At 39.2% G+C, this 15,520-nt stretch overlaps 1 protein-coding gene and 1 pseudogene across 1 annotated transcript in view; one reads left to right on the top strand and one right to left on the bottom strand.

The window, feature by feature from the left end:
* The window catches only part of LOC126632438 (E3 ubiquitin-protein ligase BRE1-like 2), a 58,000-nt gene that overhangs the window by 24,887 nt on the left and 17,593 nt on the right, over nt 1-15,520 (bottom strand). The gene's annotated exons all lie outside the window — the stretch shown is intronic.
* On the top strand, nt 8,364-9,148 carry LOC126632482 (SEC12-like protein 2; annotated as a pseudogene).

The raw sequence follows: 15,520 nt of genomic DNA, 5'->3' as shown, positions 1-15,520 counted from the left end.
GGTAGGGCATCGGAAGTGGAGGGCAAGACAATCCTTGTCCGATGAAATTTGGTATGATACTATTTATGATATCAATCTAAATCGATGATATTTATGAGATTGATGTTCAAATATTTTTGGCAAAAATTAACATGGGAAGTAAAAAGGAAACTTTAATGTAAAGCTCCCGTACTGTTTATTTTAATGAAAAATCACATTTTAACACTAAAAAATCAATCATGCTACTATTCATTTTACTCTTTATTTTATCATTTTCGTTAAAATTCAAAGTTTTCAAGCGTTTTTTATTAGTTTTCCTAAGTAAAAATGGGTGAATACTATACTATCCCAAATTAATTGGTAGGCTGTGAAGCAACAATTTTTCTTGTTATATTCTAAGAAGGATAATGCATCTAATTTGGAGGCAAAAGTATTTAGTTGAAAGAGAAATTCAGAAATCAAACAATATAAATCAATTCAAAATTTTATATTGCAAAATATTCTGCTTAATTATAACAAAAGAAAGAAAGGTGGAACTGTTAGAGCAATTACATTACATTAGGGAATATTGTGGAGTCTGTTTTTGGTATCCTCAGCGGCATCAGCTGCTTCAACTTGCATTTTGGCTGTCTGAAGCTCTGCTTCTGTTGCTTCCTGCTCATTCCTTGCAGTCAACTTCTTAGCCTGCTCCAACATCAATCAACCGTCAAAAATCCGTTCCAGCCGGTGGGACGGCTCAAATCCGCTTTAGCCAATGTGGTTACACTCACGTATGTAAATAGCTAAGCCATTAAGGCAAGAAACAAACTAACCTGACCAACGAAGCATGCCTTAACATAACGAAGACCCTCTTGCAATGAAACAGTGAAAGACAAGCAGTCGTTCTTCAGGCGAGACATGATCGGGTACGAGTTTGAGATTAATTTCTTTGCTTTGAGCAGTCGGGAGGATTAGCACTCACCCAAAATCCAGAGAGAGAGAGAGAGAGAGAGAGAGTGAAGAGAGAGAGAGAAGTTGAGTAGACGTTTTGTTTTGTAGGGTGTGTGCGCAGAGTCACGAGAGTCGTGGCAGCTAAACAACACATCCACGTCTTAGACTCTTAGCTTCCTTCTTTATTATATGATGAAGTCTAGAAAACCAGTACTGCCTGGTCGGTCGAGTGAGAACCGATGTTGCTTTTTTTTGTCATCCACGTCTTAGGCCTTTCTTTATTTTTAACTTCTCTTTCTATATTTAGCTCTCTTTTTCTAATCAAACTATTTTTTTGTCCATTGAAACGTGGCTTTCACGTCAACGAAAAATGGATCTAATGTCTAATGTGTTACATCGTGCCGACGTTAGGCGTGGTCTCATATCTAACACCAAATTTTGGTCATATCGGTAGACAATAAGATTGATATATAATTTTTGATGTCGTTTACTTAAATTATAACACAAATTAAAAAAACTTACATGAATAGGCACATTGATATCAAACATTTTAATCTAATAATTCAATAACATGTGATTCTCTGTATAATATTATATTATTCATTTAATAAACCAGGTACGTACCAATGAATTTATTCTACACAAGTTATCCTCGTAACAAAATATTTACTATCAGTGTCACATTACCACATGTAGCAATGTCCAGGTGTAAGTGATTGACTTTGAATCTTTTTTGTTCAATTGGTATATTATATATGTGCAATTTCCAAACGAAAATACTAATTTGATAAAATTTGAACTTTGAGTTATAAAAAAAAGGACTCCGGCACGAAGCTAGCCCACGAGATCATTCCGAATAATAAAACCTCCGCTACGAGGTCCTAAGTAAAGTGTGACGAAGAAAGCAGTGAAATTTGGAAGAGCTAACTTAATCGGAGATTCATATCAAGATAAATAAGTTATGCATCTATATCTATATAAGAGCAACATTTACTCAATTTCTTATGAAACAAATTTTCTTATTTCTGTCTCTTGTTTTTTTTTTTTAATTTTTTCAATTCGAATGTCATAAAAAATTAAGGTGTGCAACAACGGATGTGCAACTCAATTTTTGCTATAATATTCATAAGTATACATAAGTAATAAGAGGTGATAAATTTAAACACACATAGAAAACACATGTTTTAACAAGCAGCAACTTCACAGGCTTGCTGTAAGATCCCACATTGCCTAGGGGTGAGGATCATGCAAGACTTATATGTATATTCCAATTTCTACCTAGCACGAGGTCTTTTGAGAGCTCATTGGCTTCGGATTCCATAGGAACTTCGAAGTTAAGCGAGTTCGCGTGAGAGCAATCCCAAGATGGGTGACCCATTGGGAAATTCTCGTGTGAGTTCCATGACATAAAAGAGTAACTTAAATTAGTTTTACATGACATAAAAGACGAGATATTTAAACCAGAACATCTTTTAATTTCATTGTTCGATCAATAGAAAGAAAAGAAGGAATGGAAACTTTAAAAATAATCCTATTATTCTTTAACTTCTTACCTTTTAAAGGAGATGTCACCAATAGATTGGGTAACAGCCAGCTGACCATTTACTCGAGGCACACCAGCCCATTCAAGAACATTTCCACCAGCACTTTCCACCCTAAGTTTTTCATCGTCTCTGTCCGGATGATGATCTCTTGTCAATTCCTTAACAGATAAATGCACCAACTCATCCGCAGGAGCCAATTCAAAGTTTTTATTACGCCTTCAACATGAGATAACACCATTATGCCTTTCTTCCATGTATAATCTTAAATAAGCAGCTCCAATAACCACAAACATCATAAGGTAAATAAGCTCTGTCAGGCTTTTAATCTTTCCACATACAAACTAAATAGTCTCACGCTCCATGATCCATGCATGCAGAAAACTACATGATCTTAAGAGAGCAAGAGAGGAGAAACATCACATAAAGTTCCCAATAAACCATGTTAACTAAAACAGATGCACCTTTACACCGAAAAAAGAAAGAAAAATACCTTTAGCCTCTGCAAGAATTTGAAAATTTTCCGAGCAGAAAAAGGCCTTTGAGTCTCCAATATTGGTAACTAAGATTTGACCATCCAAAAGTAATATAATCGTGGTGGTAGAACCGGAATTTAGATTCTCCACAAACGCAACCTTCAAAAATGAATAGCAGGAACCTCAGTACGGTAGTAAGCAGATAGAACACTATATATGCAGAACAATTTCAAAGAAAGCAGAGAAAAAACAATTAGAAGAGATATAAATCCAACAACTTGTTATCATGAAACGGAGACAAATTAAACCAGCAATTAGATAATCTATCAAGAATTAGTAAATAACTAAAGAGTAGCTCTATACAGAGTAATTATTAATATGACAACTTAGAAACAGCACCTTGCAATATCCAACTGGTGCAGATAGAGTAACAGGTTATCGAAACCTTCTTCACAGAAACCTCTACCGACTCTACATATCTTGCAATAAGTTTCAAACCTTCTTCACAAAAACCTCTATGCATTCCTATTCCATATGCCATTGAGTCAGTTGATTAGAGTAACTGGTTATCGAAATTCAATTGAGAATTATTAAAGACAAAGCTTAGTGCTCCAACCGATATCGAACCTTCAACACAAGAAGAGGCTTTTAGGAAGAATTCTCCAAAATGTTTTTCCCTTTAAACCTATTAAGTAAACAGAAGCCCCTCTCTCCACCTGTGAGATAATTAACAAATTCCCAGTCAGACCGCTATTAAGAATTTAGAATAATACCCGCTGTAAAAATTCATTGAAAGATATTCCACGAAACATCAGAACTCTTCTCTAAAAATATTCAATATGTTGATGCACAAAACCGGAGGTCTTGGAACAACGTAAATCCGACCGTGAATCTGCAAGAAATGTAAAGAACACAAGATGTATCGTGGTTCACCCCAATGTTTGGGCTACATCCACATTGATATTGTATTTCTAAGGGAGAAAGAGCTCTGAATATGAGAGTGAGAGCTTTGAGAGGATGAGAGGGCTTTAGGCCTAAGAATTGGCCTCTCCTAATTATCCTTTTATATAATAATGGCTCCTCACTTATTACATATTTGCCCATTCTTTTATTACATAATTACATTTAAATCCTCCGAGTATTTGTACGATATCTAAACACGGAGGCCCTAAGTATGGTATAAACAGTAGTCCCCCAAGTCTTTAGTTAAGAGAGTCTTTTGGCTGGAGACTTGAAATTCAGTCCATGTGTGGGCCGAAGTAACTAGATGTCGTCTAAAACTGATACTCGATATGAGACGGTGCCCAATCTGTAATGATGTTTAACTAGAAGTAGCACATGTTGCGAAGCTGCTATGCTTGTGGCTTATGTTACCTTGGTTGGCTCGGCTTGTGACGTTGAAGGTGAGAGAGTCCCTTTTATAGAATAAGGGCTCACTCCTCAATACATAAGTGATGGGTTATGAGTGATGCTCGCGGCGAGGCGGTTGCTCAGCTGGCGGTGATGCCCTCTAATGAAAGTGAGGGAGTCCCTTTTATAGAATAAGGGCTTGCTCCTAAGTACATGAATAATGGGTGCTCTCTAATGAAAGTGAGGGAATCCCTTTTATAGAATAAGGGCTCGCTCCTTAGTACATAAATAATAGGCTAAGTCCCCCAAGTATTTTCATGAGGCCCAGTTGAGGTCCAATATATGGTGTATATTGTAGTCCCTCAAGTCTTCAGTCAATAGGGTCTGTTGGTTGAAGACTTCAAATTGAATCCATGTATGGGCCGAAGTGGCGGTTGTTCGGAGGCGGTATTTGTATACCCTGCACTGAAGCTTTTGCAAGTGAAGCTTTGAAGCTGGAGCTCTGTAAATGAAGCATTTGAAGCTAGAGCTTTTGTAAATGAAGCTTTTGAAGCTAAAGCTTTTGTAAATGAAGCTTTTGAAGCTGAAGCTCTGTAAATGAAGCTTTTGAAGCTAGAACTTTTGTAAATGAAGCTTTTGAAGCTAGAGCTATGTAAATGAAGCTTTTGAAGCTGATTAACATTAGTCATGCTCATGAATGTTTATGTTGATTGATATGAGTGATGCTTATTGATGTTGACATGAGTGATGCTCATGAATGTTTATGTATGATTGAATGAGTAATGCTCATAAATGTTTATGTATGATTGACATGAGTAATGCTCATGAATGTTTATGTATGATTGACATGAGTAATGCTCATGTATAATTTGAAGTACTGGGCGTACTTTTGATCATCTGGTTGGTGGTAATAGCGGTAGGTTGCCGAATAATTTTGGAGTACTGGACGTACTTTTGATCACCTGGTTGGTGGTAATAGCGGCAGGTTGCTGAATAATTATGGAGTACTGGACGTACTTTTGATCGCCTAGTTAGAGCTATTTTGGGCTTATGGGCCTTCGCCCTCTACACAACATTCCAGCCCATTTATTTTGGGCTTTGCAATTTTTTTTAACCCTCTGATGGGGTTTATACAAATATCTCTGAAAGATACGAAAAATAAATTAAATCATTCGAAAATAAGGAAAGTAAACCACATCATTATGGTGGGGTGTTTATTCCTTGCTTTTGCTTTCTGCTTTTCTTGATCTCCCCGCTCATTCTCTGTCCACCTTGTTTTGTAAGGTATCTTTTGCTTGCAAACCCACTTGCTTTGGTCATGCCCATCCATTCTCACTTCTCTTTTTCCCTTTTTTTTTTGTTCCCACTGCTTTTCTTTTCTCTTTTTTTCTTTTTCTTTTTCTGCTTTACTTTTGCTTTTACTTTGCAGAGTGCAAATGGCACTCAAGTTCTCTGTTTCCCCATGGCTTTCTTGGCTGTCGATGTCCCAAATCTGGGCCTTCTCCTTGGTAATGTGAGACAGGGGGACATGTCTGACCAAGATCGTGACAAGTCTGACCAAAATGACGTGTCTATCATGAGATTTCCATCTTGACGGACCCTTGTATTTTTCAATCAGGTTAAAAAAAATGGTCTAGTAACCTACCGATAAATCTGGCCATCACAAGTTCAACCAGTTCTTCCTCTCCGCTGCTCAACCTGAGAATGATAAACCCAAAAAAGCTTTGCAGCTTCTTTCTTCCTCTTCGCTGCTCAGCCTGAGAATGATAAACCCAAACCAGGATATTTGTAAAGATCAGAATGAATCGATAACATAGGCCACCTTGGGTATTGTTACTGATGATTTTGAGAATACGTTGAGGTGGCGATTGTTGGGGAGATAACGGCCGTTGACGGATATTCAAATAACCGTTACTCGTCTGATTAACGGTGGTGGAAAGCTGATTCGCCGGGTCCTTATCAGGTCAAACAACCCGGCAACTGGCGCTGACTGTGGTTCGAGTGACCGGGGGGGCGCTGGAGTTGTCATTCTCCTTCACCTGGATCTTCATACACCAGAGGCGCTTGCGGTTCCCCACCACCACCAACAAGATCGCGGCCAGTCAAGGCAACGGCCACGGCCACGACGAGGAGTAGGATAGATTATTGCCGAGATCAAAGCTTCTCGAGGAATTGGCCGAGGATGAGTGTTTGTATGGATTTGAATTTCTCGATCATGGTCACCATCACGAGCATTTTGATGCTCTACAGTTCTCCGTTGTTGGTCTCTGGATTCATTCCTTGGGGTGCTTGCTTTTGGTGAGCATGGCCTCCCTTATTTGCCTGATTATCTTGCCAGTGATGTTCGTACATGGGAAACCATCCAAGGCAGTTGTTGATTCGTTGGCTATATTTGGGGTTGGAGCAATGTTAGGGGTCTGCGACTGACTGAGAGAGGAGAAAGAGAAGAGAGAGAGGAAAGAAAAGAGAGAATTTTCTGGAAAAGCCCAAAGAGTGAGGTTTTTTGGGTTCTTAGGTTTCTGCAGATTTACGGTGGTGAGATAAAAAATTGAGAGAGAATCGACATGATTTTTTGTGTCGTTTCCCACAGACGGCGCCAAATGTTGATGCACAAAATCGGAGGTCTTGGAACAACGTAAATCCGACTGTGAATCTGCAAGAAATGTAAAGAACACAAGATGTATCATGGTTCACCCCAATGTTTGGGCTTCGTCCACATTGATATTGTATTTCTGAGGGAGAGAGAGCTCTGAATATGAGAGTGAGAGCTTTGAGAGGATGAGAGGGCTTTAGGCCTAAGAATTGGCCTCTCCTAATTGTGAGGGTGAGGAGTCCTTTTATAGAATAAGGGCTCTTCACTTATTACAGATTTGCCCCTTCCTTTATTACATAATTACATTTAAGTCCCCCGAGTATTTGTACGAGATCTAAATACGGAAGCCTTAAGTATGGTATAAACACAATAAACAAGAACTAAGCAAACATGGAACTCCATATAACCATTTATGTTTTAGTCAACAGAGGAAGCATGATTGTGAGACAGTAAATAACTCTTTATAGAACCAATGGATGAAACATCAAGAATTAGTAAGAGCTTATAGTCTCAGCACGCTTTTAAAAGCACAAGCCTGATACAAGATTTAAATTGAATATTCTGATGTATTTGTTGAATGATCTTAACAATCCAACTTCATTGGAAATACAAAAAAAATGAGAAACAGACCAACAACTTAAGAAATAACTAGGAAACAGTTCTTAAGATGAGCAAAAGTATATATTAGGATGTTTGTTTGTACCATACTTAGGGCCTTCGTATTTAGATCTCGTATAAATACTCGAGGGACTTAAGTGTAATTATGTAATAAAGGAAGGGGCAAATAAATAATAAGTGAGGAGCCCTTATTCTATAAAAGGACTTCTCACCCTCACAATTTGGGGAGGCCATTTTCTGAGGCCACATCCTCACCCTCTCAAAGCTCTCACTCTCATAGAGAAGCTCCATCTCTCATTCAGAAATACAATAATCAGTATGGACGTAGCCTAAACATTGGGGTGAACCACGATACATCTTGTGTTATTTACATTTCTTGCATATTCACGATCCGATTTACGTTGTTCCAAGACCTCCGGTTTTGTGCATCAACATTTGATGCTGTCCGTGAGAAACGACACGAAAAGTTATGTCAGTTTATTTCTCAATTTCTCACCTCCGCCGTGAATCTGCAAAAAAACCATCCAAAAACCCATTTTTCTCTCCATTAATTTCCCGTCACCATTACCCACCTTGGAGTTATCCTCTCTTGGAAACCCAACTAAAGTACCGTTCTTTTGCTCTACACCACCAGTCAGAGATTCAGATATTCAGAGACTCAGAGACCAACTATCTCTTCTGCTTCCAAGGGCGTTTCAAACGTGCAGAACAATATTGGAACCAGGCCAGAAGGCGATATCACGGAGCTGTTATGGAAGAACGGCTAAGTCGTGATGTAGAGCCAGAACCAATGGTATTCTCGGAGACTCCCCCAAAGAACAAGCCGTTTGAATTCCCCAACAAGACAAAGATTTGATCCAAAAATCCCAAGTGCCAATGGATACTCCCAATAACTACCAGAAGTACGGCGTCCATTTTTATGCCGCCGCTTGGCTTCTGGGCCTCGGCAAATCTAAACGACCGGACCAGGAAGGCGACGCCAGCGACGACAAAAAGGAAACCAAGACTCAGATGCAAAAGACCGAGACCGAGACTGAACTAGCCCAATTCGATTCCAGCCAAAACCATGTCGTTTTCTCCAGCGGTGGCGGCGAGGGCCGCAGCGGCGTCCTAAACGCCATCCTTATCGCCCAATTCGATTCCACCTCTGTTTCTCTCTCTAATCAACCGGTGGCTAAGCTGAACACTGGCTCTGCTTTGCCGTATAGAATGACGGTTCACCCCGTCGGAAGCGACCTCGTTTGCTCTTTCCTTCATTGCTGCAAATGGTTTGAATTGGAGGAAGAAAGCGATGAAGTACCTAAACTGGCATTGAGGCAGTCTGAGAGAGTGTTGGAGCAATTATAAGATGTTGGACAATAGTTAGCTTTGGCGTTTGACAGAGACGGTTCCATGCTTGCTGCTGGAGGCGAGCATAGGATAGCAAGTTAAGGGTTTTCAAGTGGCCTAGCATGGAAATTATTCTCGATGAAGCTAAAGCTCATACTACAATGAAACAATTAGATTTCAGCCATGATGGGAAATTTCTCATCTCTTTAGGAGATAGAGGCCCTGGTAGGGTGTGGGATGTAACTTCATGTACCGTTGTAGCTTTTCTACCAGCGGAAAAGTTGAACCTGCAGGCATTGCTGCCCCCACTCATCTACTCCTTTTGTAGGTAAAAGTAGAAAGGGAAACAAAGAACTTGAGTGCCATCTGCACTCTGCAGAGTAAAAGCAAAAGCAAAACAGAAAAAAAGGAAGTAATGATGGTGCCAGTCAGGTGCACCAAAAACACTTACAGTTATGAATGTCAACACCAAGAATGACAGCTGGGTCCGGACGGTGATGAAAGTGCAAATACATCCTCATAGTGCTAGTCAGGTACTACTTCCAGATGGGAGACAATTTGCCTATCAAGAACAATGAGTCCCATCAAAGAGCACTAGATTTTTATTGATTGCGGTGGTGATGGCATTATGGGTGTGACCCATTGAGCAAAAGGTCGGATTTATTTTTTGAATGATGTAAATTATTTTTCTTATCTTTCGGAGACATCTGTATAAACCCCATCAGAGGGTAATAAAAAAAAACGGAAAAGCCCAAAATAAATGGGCTGGAATGTTGTGTGGAGGGCAAAGGCCCATAAACCCAAAATAGCACCAACCAAGTGACCAAAAGTACGCCCAGTACTACAAAAATTATTCGGCAGCCTGTCGCTATTACCACCAACCAGGTAATCAAAAGTACGCTTAGTACTCCAAATTATTCGGCAGCTTGCCGCTATTATCACCAACCAGGTGATCAAAAGTACGCCCAGTACTTCAAAGTATACATGAGCATTACTCATGTCAATCATACATAAACATTCATGAGCATTACTCATGTCAATCATACATAAACATCCATGAGCATCACTCATACATAAACATTCATGAGCATCACTCATGTCAACATTCATGAGCATCACTTATGTCAACATCCATGAGCATCACTCATGTCAATCAACATCAACATTCATGAGCATCACTCATGTCAATTAACATAAACATTCATGAATATCACTCATGTTAATCAGCTTCAAAAGCTTCATTTATAGAGCTACAGCTTCAAAAGCTTCATTTACAAAAGCTATAGCTTCAAAAGCTTCATTTACAGAGCTACAGCTTCAAAAGCTTCATTTACAAAAGCTCTAGCTTTAAAAGCTTCATTTACAGAGCTCTAGCTTCAAAAGCTTCATTTACAAAAGCTCTAGTTTCAAAAGCTTCATTTACAGAGCTCTAGCTTCAAAGCTTCAACTTGCAAAGATTCACCTACAAAGCTTCAGTGCATGGTCTACAAAGACCGCCTCGGAACAACCGCCACTTCGGCCCATACATGGATTCAATTTGAAGTCTTCAGTTAACAGACTCTATTGACCGAAGACTTGGGGGACTACATTATGTACCATATATTGGGCCTCAACTGGGCCTCATGAAAAATACTCGGGGGACTTAACCCATTATTCATGTATTGAGGAACGAGCCCTTATTTTATAAAAGGGACTTCATCACTTTCATTAGAGAGCACCCATCACTTATGTATTGAGGAGCAAACCCTTATTTTATAAAAGGGACTCCCTCACTTTCATTAGAAAGCACCTATCACTTATGTATTGAGGAGTGAGCCCTTATTCTATAAAAGGGACTCCCTCACATTCATTAGAGAGCATCGTTGCCAGCTGAGCAACTGCCTCGCCGCGAGCATCACTTCTAACCCATCATTTATGTATTGAGGAGCGAGCCCTTATTCTATAAAAGGGACTTCCCCACCATCATTAGAGAGTATCAACTCTAGCCCATCATTCATGTATTGAGGAGCGAGCCCTTATTCTATAAAAGGGACTCCCTCACCTTCAACGCCACAAGCCTAGCTAACCAAGGCAACATAAGCCATGAGTCGAGCAGCCTCGCAACATGTGCTACTTCTAGTTGAGCATCATTTCAGATTGAGCACCGCCTCATATCGAGCATCAGTTCAAGACAACATCTAGTTACTTCGGCCCACACATGGATTGAATTTCAAGTCTCCAATCAAAAGACTCTCTTGACTGAAGATCTGGGGGACTACTGTTTGTACCATACTTAGGGCCTCCGTATTTAGATCTCGTATAAATACTTGGGGGACTTAAGTGTAATTATGTAATAAAAGAAGGGGCAAATATGTAATAAGTGAGGAGCCCTTATTCTATAAAAGGACTCCTCACCCTCACAATTAGGGAAGGCCATTTTCTGAGGCCACACCCTCACCTTCTCAAAGCTCTTACTCTCATAGAGAAGCTTTCTATTTCCCTCAGAAATACAATAATCAGTGTGGACGTAGCCCAAACATTAGGGTGAACCACGACACATCTTGTGTTATTTACATTTCTTACAGATTCACGGTCGGATTTACGTTGTTCCAAGACCTCCGGTTTTGTGCATCAACAAAGTTAATTCTGACAAACCCAATTTTGGTCTAATGCTGTGTGAAGCACGTCTTAGTTTTCAGTGTTACTTGTCAATGTCTTCACAGTGTTTACTGGTCAATGTCTTCATTTTAGTACAAATCAAGCTACTATACATACAAAGAAAACAAAACAAAATCAGGTTTTACAGAACCATAAAAAACATCAACAATTCTAACTCTAACCTCCTCATTCCACCACTATTACCTGCGTGAAAGAAAATTAGACTAAGCCATAATTTATTGTCAAATCAGCGAGAGAGAAAGAGAGAGGTTGTGGAACACACCAGGAAAAGGAATGCGGAAGTCGAGAGCGCAAGGAATGCGATCCTCCAGCGACCTTGTACGATCTCTGAGCACGGTCGTTTCACAGCTGGACATGCTTCGAGAGTGGGAAGCGTACCCGTCAGAGTGCCTCCATTGAAGGAATTCTTGGGACTCGAAAACCACCGGGGCACCGCCATGTGCGTACAACGTCAAACACGTCGACGATTTGCCTCCGTACGTGCGCATCACGAAGGCGACGAGTAGTAATGTGATGACGGTGAGGTGAACTCCGGAGGACTCCATCGTCTCTCAGTGCTACTCTCTCTCCCTCTGCTTCTTTGCCACTAAAATCAAAGTATCAAAGATTATTCAGACAAAGAGGATATCTTGGATTAAATCCAGAGGTTCCTCAAACCAATGAGAACTAGAAGGAAAATCTAAGGCCAACTTGTCCAGTCTATAAGCCGCACCATTGACGGAACGACGAATATGACAAATTTTAGAGGACCCAAATCCTCGCAGACTCTCCCAGACATCATCCACCAACAAATCCAGATTCTCAATTGTAGAGGCCGGGGTTGAGCTACAGGTTGGCCATTGGTAAAGGCCTCCAGTTGAAGATTCGCGGCGTAGCTAACCAACGCCGGATTCTTAAGCTTGCCATCCCATAACAAGGCATTCCTAGCACACCATATGGAATGAATATACATCAGGAATAAATTACAACGAGTGAAAGTAAGAGATTCAATAACCGCAAAACAGTCCCAAAAGGATGAGTCTGCCGAGTATCTCTGATCCAAAGTCAAATTAGAGGATAAAAAAAGGGCTCGGGCAAATGGACAAGCACTAAACACATGTAGCGCCGACTCCAAAGAGGAACTACAAAAAAACACATATATTGTCCACCACCACCATTTTTTTTCTTTTCCAAGTTTGAGCGAGTAGGCAGGATATAGCAACAAGCCTTCCAAGCACAGATTTGAACTTTACCTGGGACCGAGGCTCTCCATAATTTGTTCCATGTAGAGGTTGCCAGAGAACTTTGATCAGATGAGGATGCAGGATCACGCAACGAGATAGCAACCTTGTAGGCACTTTTAACAGAGAACAAACTCTTAGAATCATAATGCCACATTAGATGATCTGGAGGCAATCTGCCACTCAGCGGAATTGAAAGTATCAAGGTTGCCTCACAGGAAGGAAATAAGGAGCTAATAAGGTTAGTGGTCCATTAAGCCGACTATTGGATAATCAAAGATGACACCCACTCCACATCACAGTTTGCAGGAGGCAGAGAAAAAGGCCTAAATAGGTGAGGTCGATCAAGCCATCTATCCTACCAAACACGAATTGAACTCTTGTCCCCCACCCTTCATCGAGAACCACGTTCCAGAATAGACCAAGCTTCCAAGATACCTCTCCAGCAAGTTGAAGAAGCCACTCCCAAAGGCGCATCCCAGAATGTGTTATGTGGGAAATACTTAGATTTGAGCAAGAGGGACGCCAAAGAGCTAGGATTTTGGAGAAGCCGCCAACCCTGCTTAGCTAGGAAAGCTAGGATTTTTAAGTTCATATACTATCATGGATAACCAGTTTGAAACGAATTTATTCCGGTTAGACTCTTACCTCTAAGTATAAATACTTCGTTGCAGTAAACAAAAACATGTCATCAATTGGAGGTGTGTCAAATTGTCCAGTTTGAAGATTTTGGGAAATGACCTGGAGATCTTAAATTTGTGGTAAAAAGTGAATAAAATGCCATGTAGCCCCGTTTGTTAGACAATATTAGCAAGGAGTGGCTTAATTAGGACCACCATTTCGTGTCATTGTGTAACTTTTAGAAAAATAATGCGTCAATTCAAAGGAAAACTAATGAAAAGGGTTTCAAAACTTTGAGTTTTAATCAAAATGACAAAAAGGTGTTGTAAGTGAATAGTACCAGAGTAATTTTTTAGAGTAAAAATGTCCTTAACGTTAAAAGTGAACAATACCAGAAATGTTTCATTAAGACTCTTTATTCAAGGCATTTTCTTCTACATAAAAGGAACAATGAAAAAAAAAGAGAAAAATTTAAAAACATGATAAAACTTTGCAAGAAGTTATTTCAGTTAGAAACAAATTTCAGCACAAATTTTGGCGCCCGAAACATTTTACAAAATATGGTTTAAATAGATGGTCTCCCTGCATTACCCATGTTCAAAAGCGATAAGAGGTAATAAATTTAAACAAACATAGGAAACGCAATTTTTTTGGCTTTATAATTTCAGTAAGTTATTATATCTTTATCGTAATATTTTTGGAGTAATAAATAATAATAATAATAATAATAATAATTTATTATTTTTTAACATTTTTACTTATCATTTCAATGCTACTTATTAGTGATTTTTTTTTTTAGTTATAAGTAAGGGATTTTAAGTTTAGATACTATCTAGATAAATTTAAACACACAGAAACACACATGTTTTAACAAGCATCAACTTCACAGGCTTGCCCTGCCATACAAGTGACAACTAAGGCTTTTTAGTCAAAATGGTCATTGAGATTTGTATAACACATAACTTTGGTTCTTGAGATTGAAAATAAATAGGAGTGGTCCCTGAGATTGTCCACCATCCATTATTTTGGTTATTCTGTAAAAAACTCCGTTAAGTTGAGGGTATTTTTACTCAAAATGGTCCATGAGATTTGCATAACACATAACTTTGGTCCCTGAGATTGTCCACCATCCATTATTTTGGTCATTCCGTTAAAAAGATCAGGGACTACTTAACGGAGTTTTTTTATGGAACGACCAAAATAATGGATGGTGAACAATCTCAGGGACCATTTCTATTGATTTTCAAACTTAGGGACCAAAGTTATGTGTTATACAAATCTCCGGGACCATTTTGGCTAAAATGCCCACAACTAATAAGTAGAAGCAACAAAAAGAACACAAGTTACAAAAAAATGATAAAAACAATAACCATAAGTGAATCTTCTAGGCTTGTAAATGTAGCATTCACACACAGGTTTAGGGTTAAGTACCAAACCCAAAAGTAGATCCTAATTATTGTGGATCTTGATTCCTAGTTTGACTCTAATGATTTTTCGGTGTGTAGGAAACACAACCAAATATATCAATTGTCATAATACAATTGATTGGAAACTTGAAAAAGTAACAACATTTCTATTAGAATCCCACCAAGGGGCATTACTATTCTAACTTGAACTTGTCCGGTAAGCCGACAAGATACTTTCTCTACGAGTCAGATTTCATTACGCAGAGTGCACAATGTGAAATTTTGGAAGGTGGTGATTCACCGATTCCCATTAAATAATTCTCTGTACAATACTACTATATGGAGCCATATGTTTACAATCAATTCCTACTAACTAACTACTATTTGACAGCTTATAATACAAGATATGAATGTAATCAATTACAATATATTAATAATATTGGCAAGTATCTTGATGATGATCCTTGACTTTCTCAGCACTCCCCCTCAAGTTGGTGAGTGAATGTTGTGAACTCCCAACTTGCATAGCAAAGAATGAAATCTTTCCTTCCCAAGAGCTTTAGTGAACAAATCAGCAAGTTGTGATATGGAAGGAACAAATCCCGTCACAATTTTTCCTTCCATAATCTTATCTCGAACAAAGTGACAATCAATCTCAATGTGCCTTGTTCGCTCGTGAAACATCGGATTTGCCGCACTATGAAGAGCGACTTGATTGTCGCATAACAAGGTAACAGACCATTGGTCTTGAATTTGAAGATCTTGAAAAAGGCTTTGGAGCCATGCAAGCTCACAACAT

The sequence above is a fragment of the Malus sylvestris genome, chromosome 8, assembly GCF_916048215.2.
Source record: "Malus sylvestris chromosome 8, drMalSylv7.2, whole genome shotgun sequence".
Lineage (NCBI taxonomy): Eukaryota > Viridiplantae > Streptophyta > Magnoliopsida > Rosales > Rosaceae > Malus > Malus sylvestris.
The sequence above is the reverse complement of the archived record's forward strand: the minus strand, read 5'-3'. Positions and strand labels throughout refer to the sequence as shown.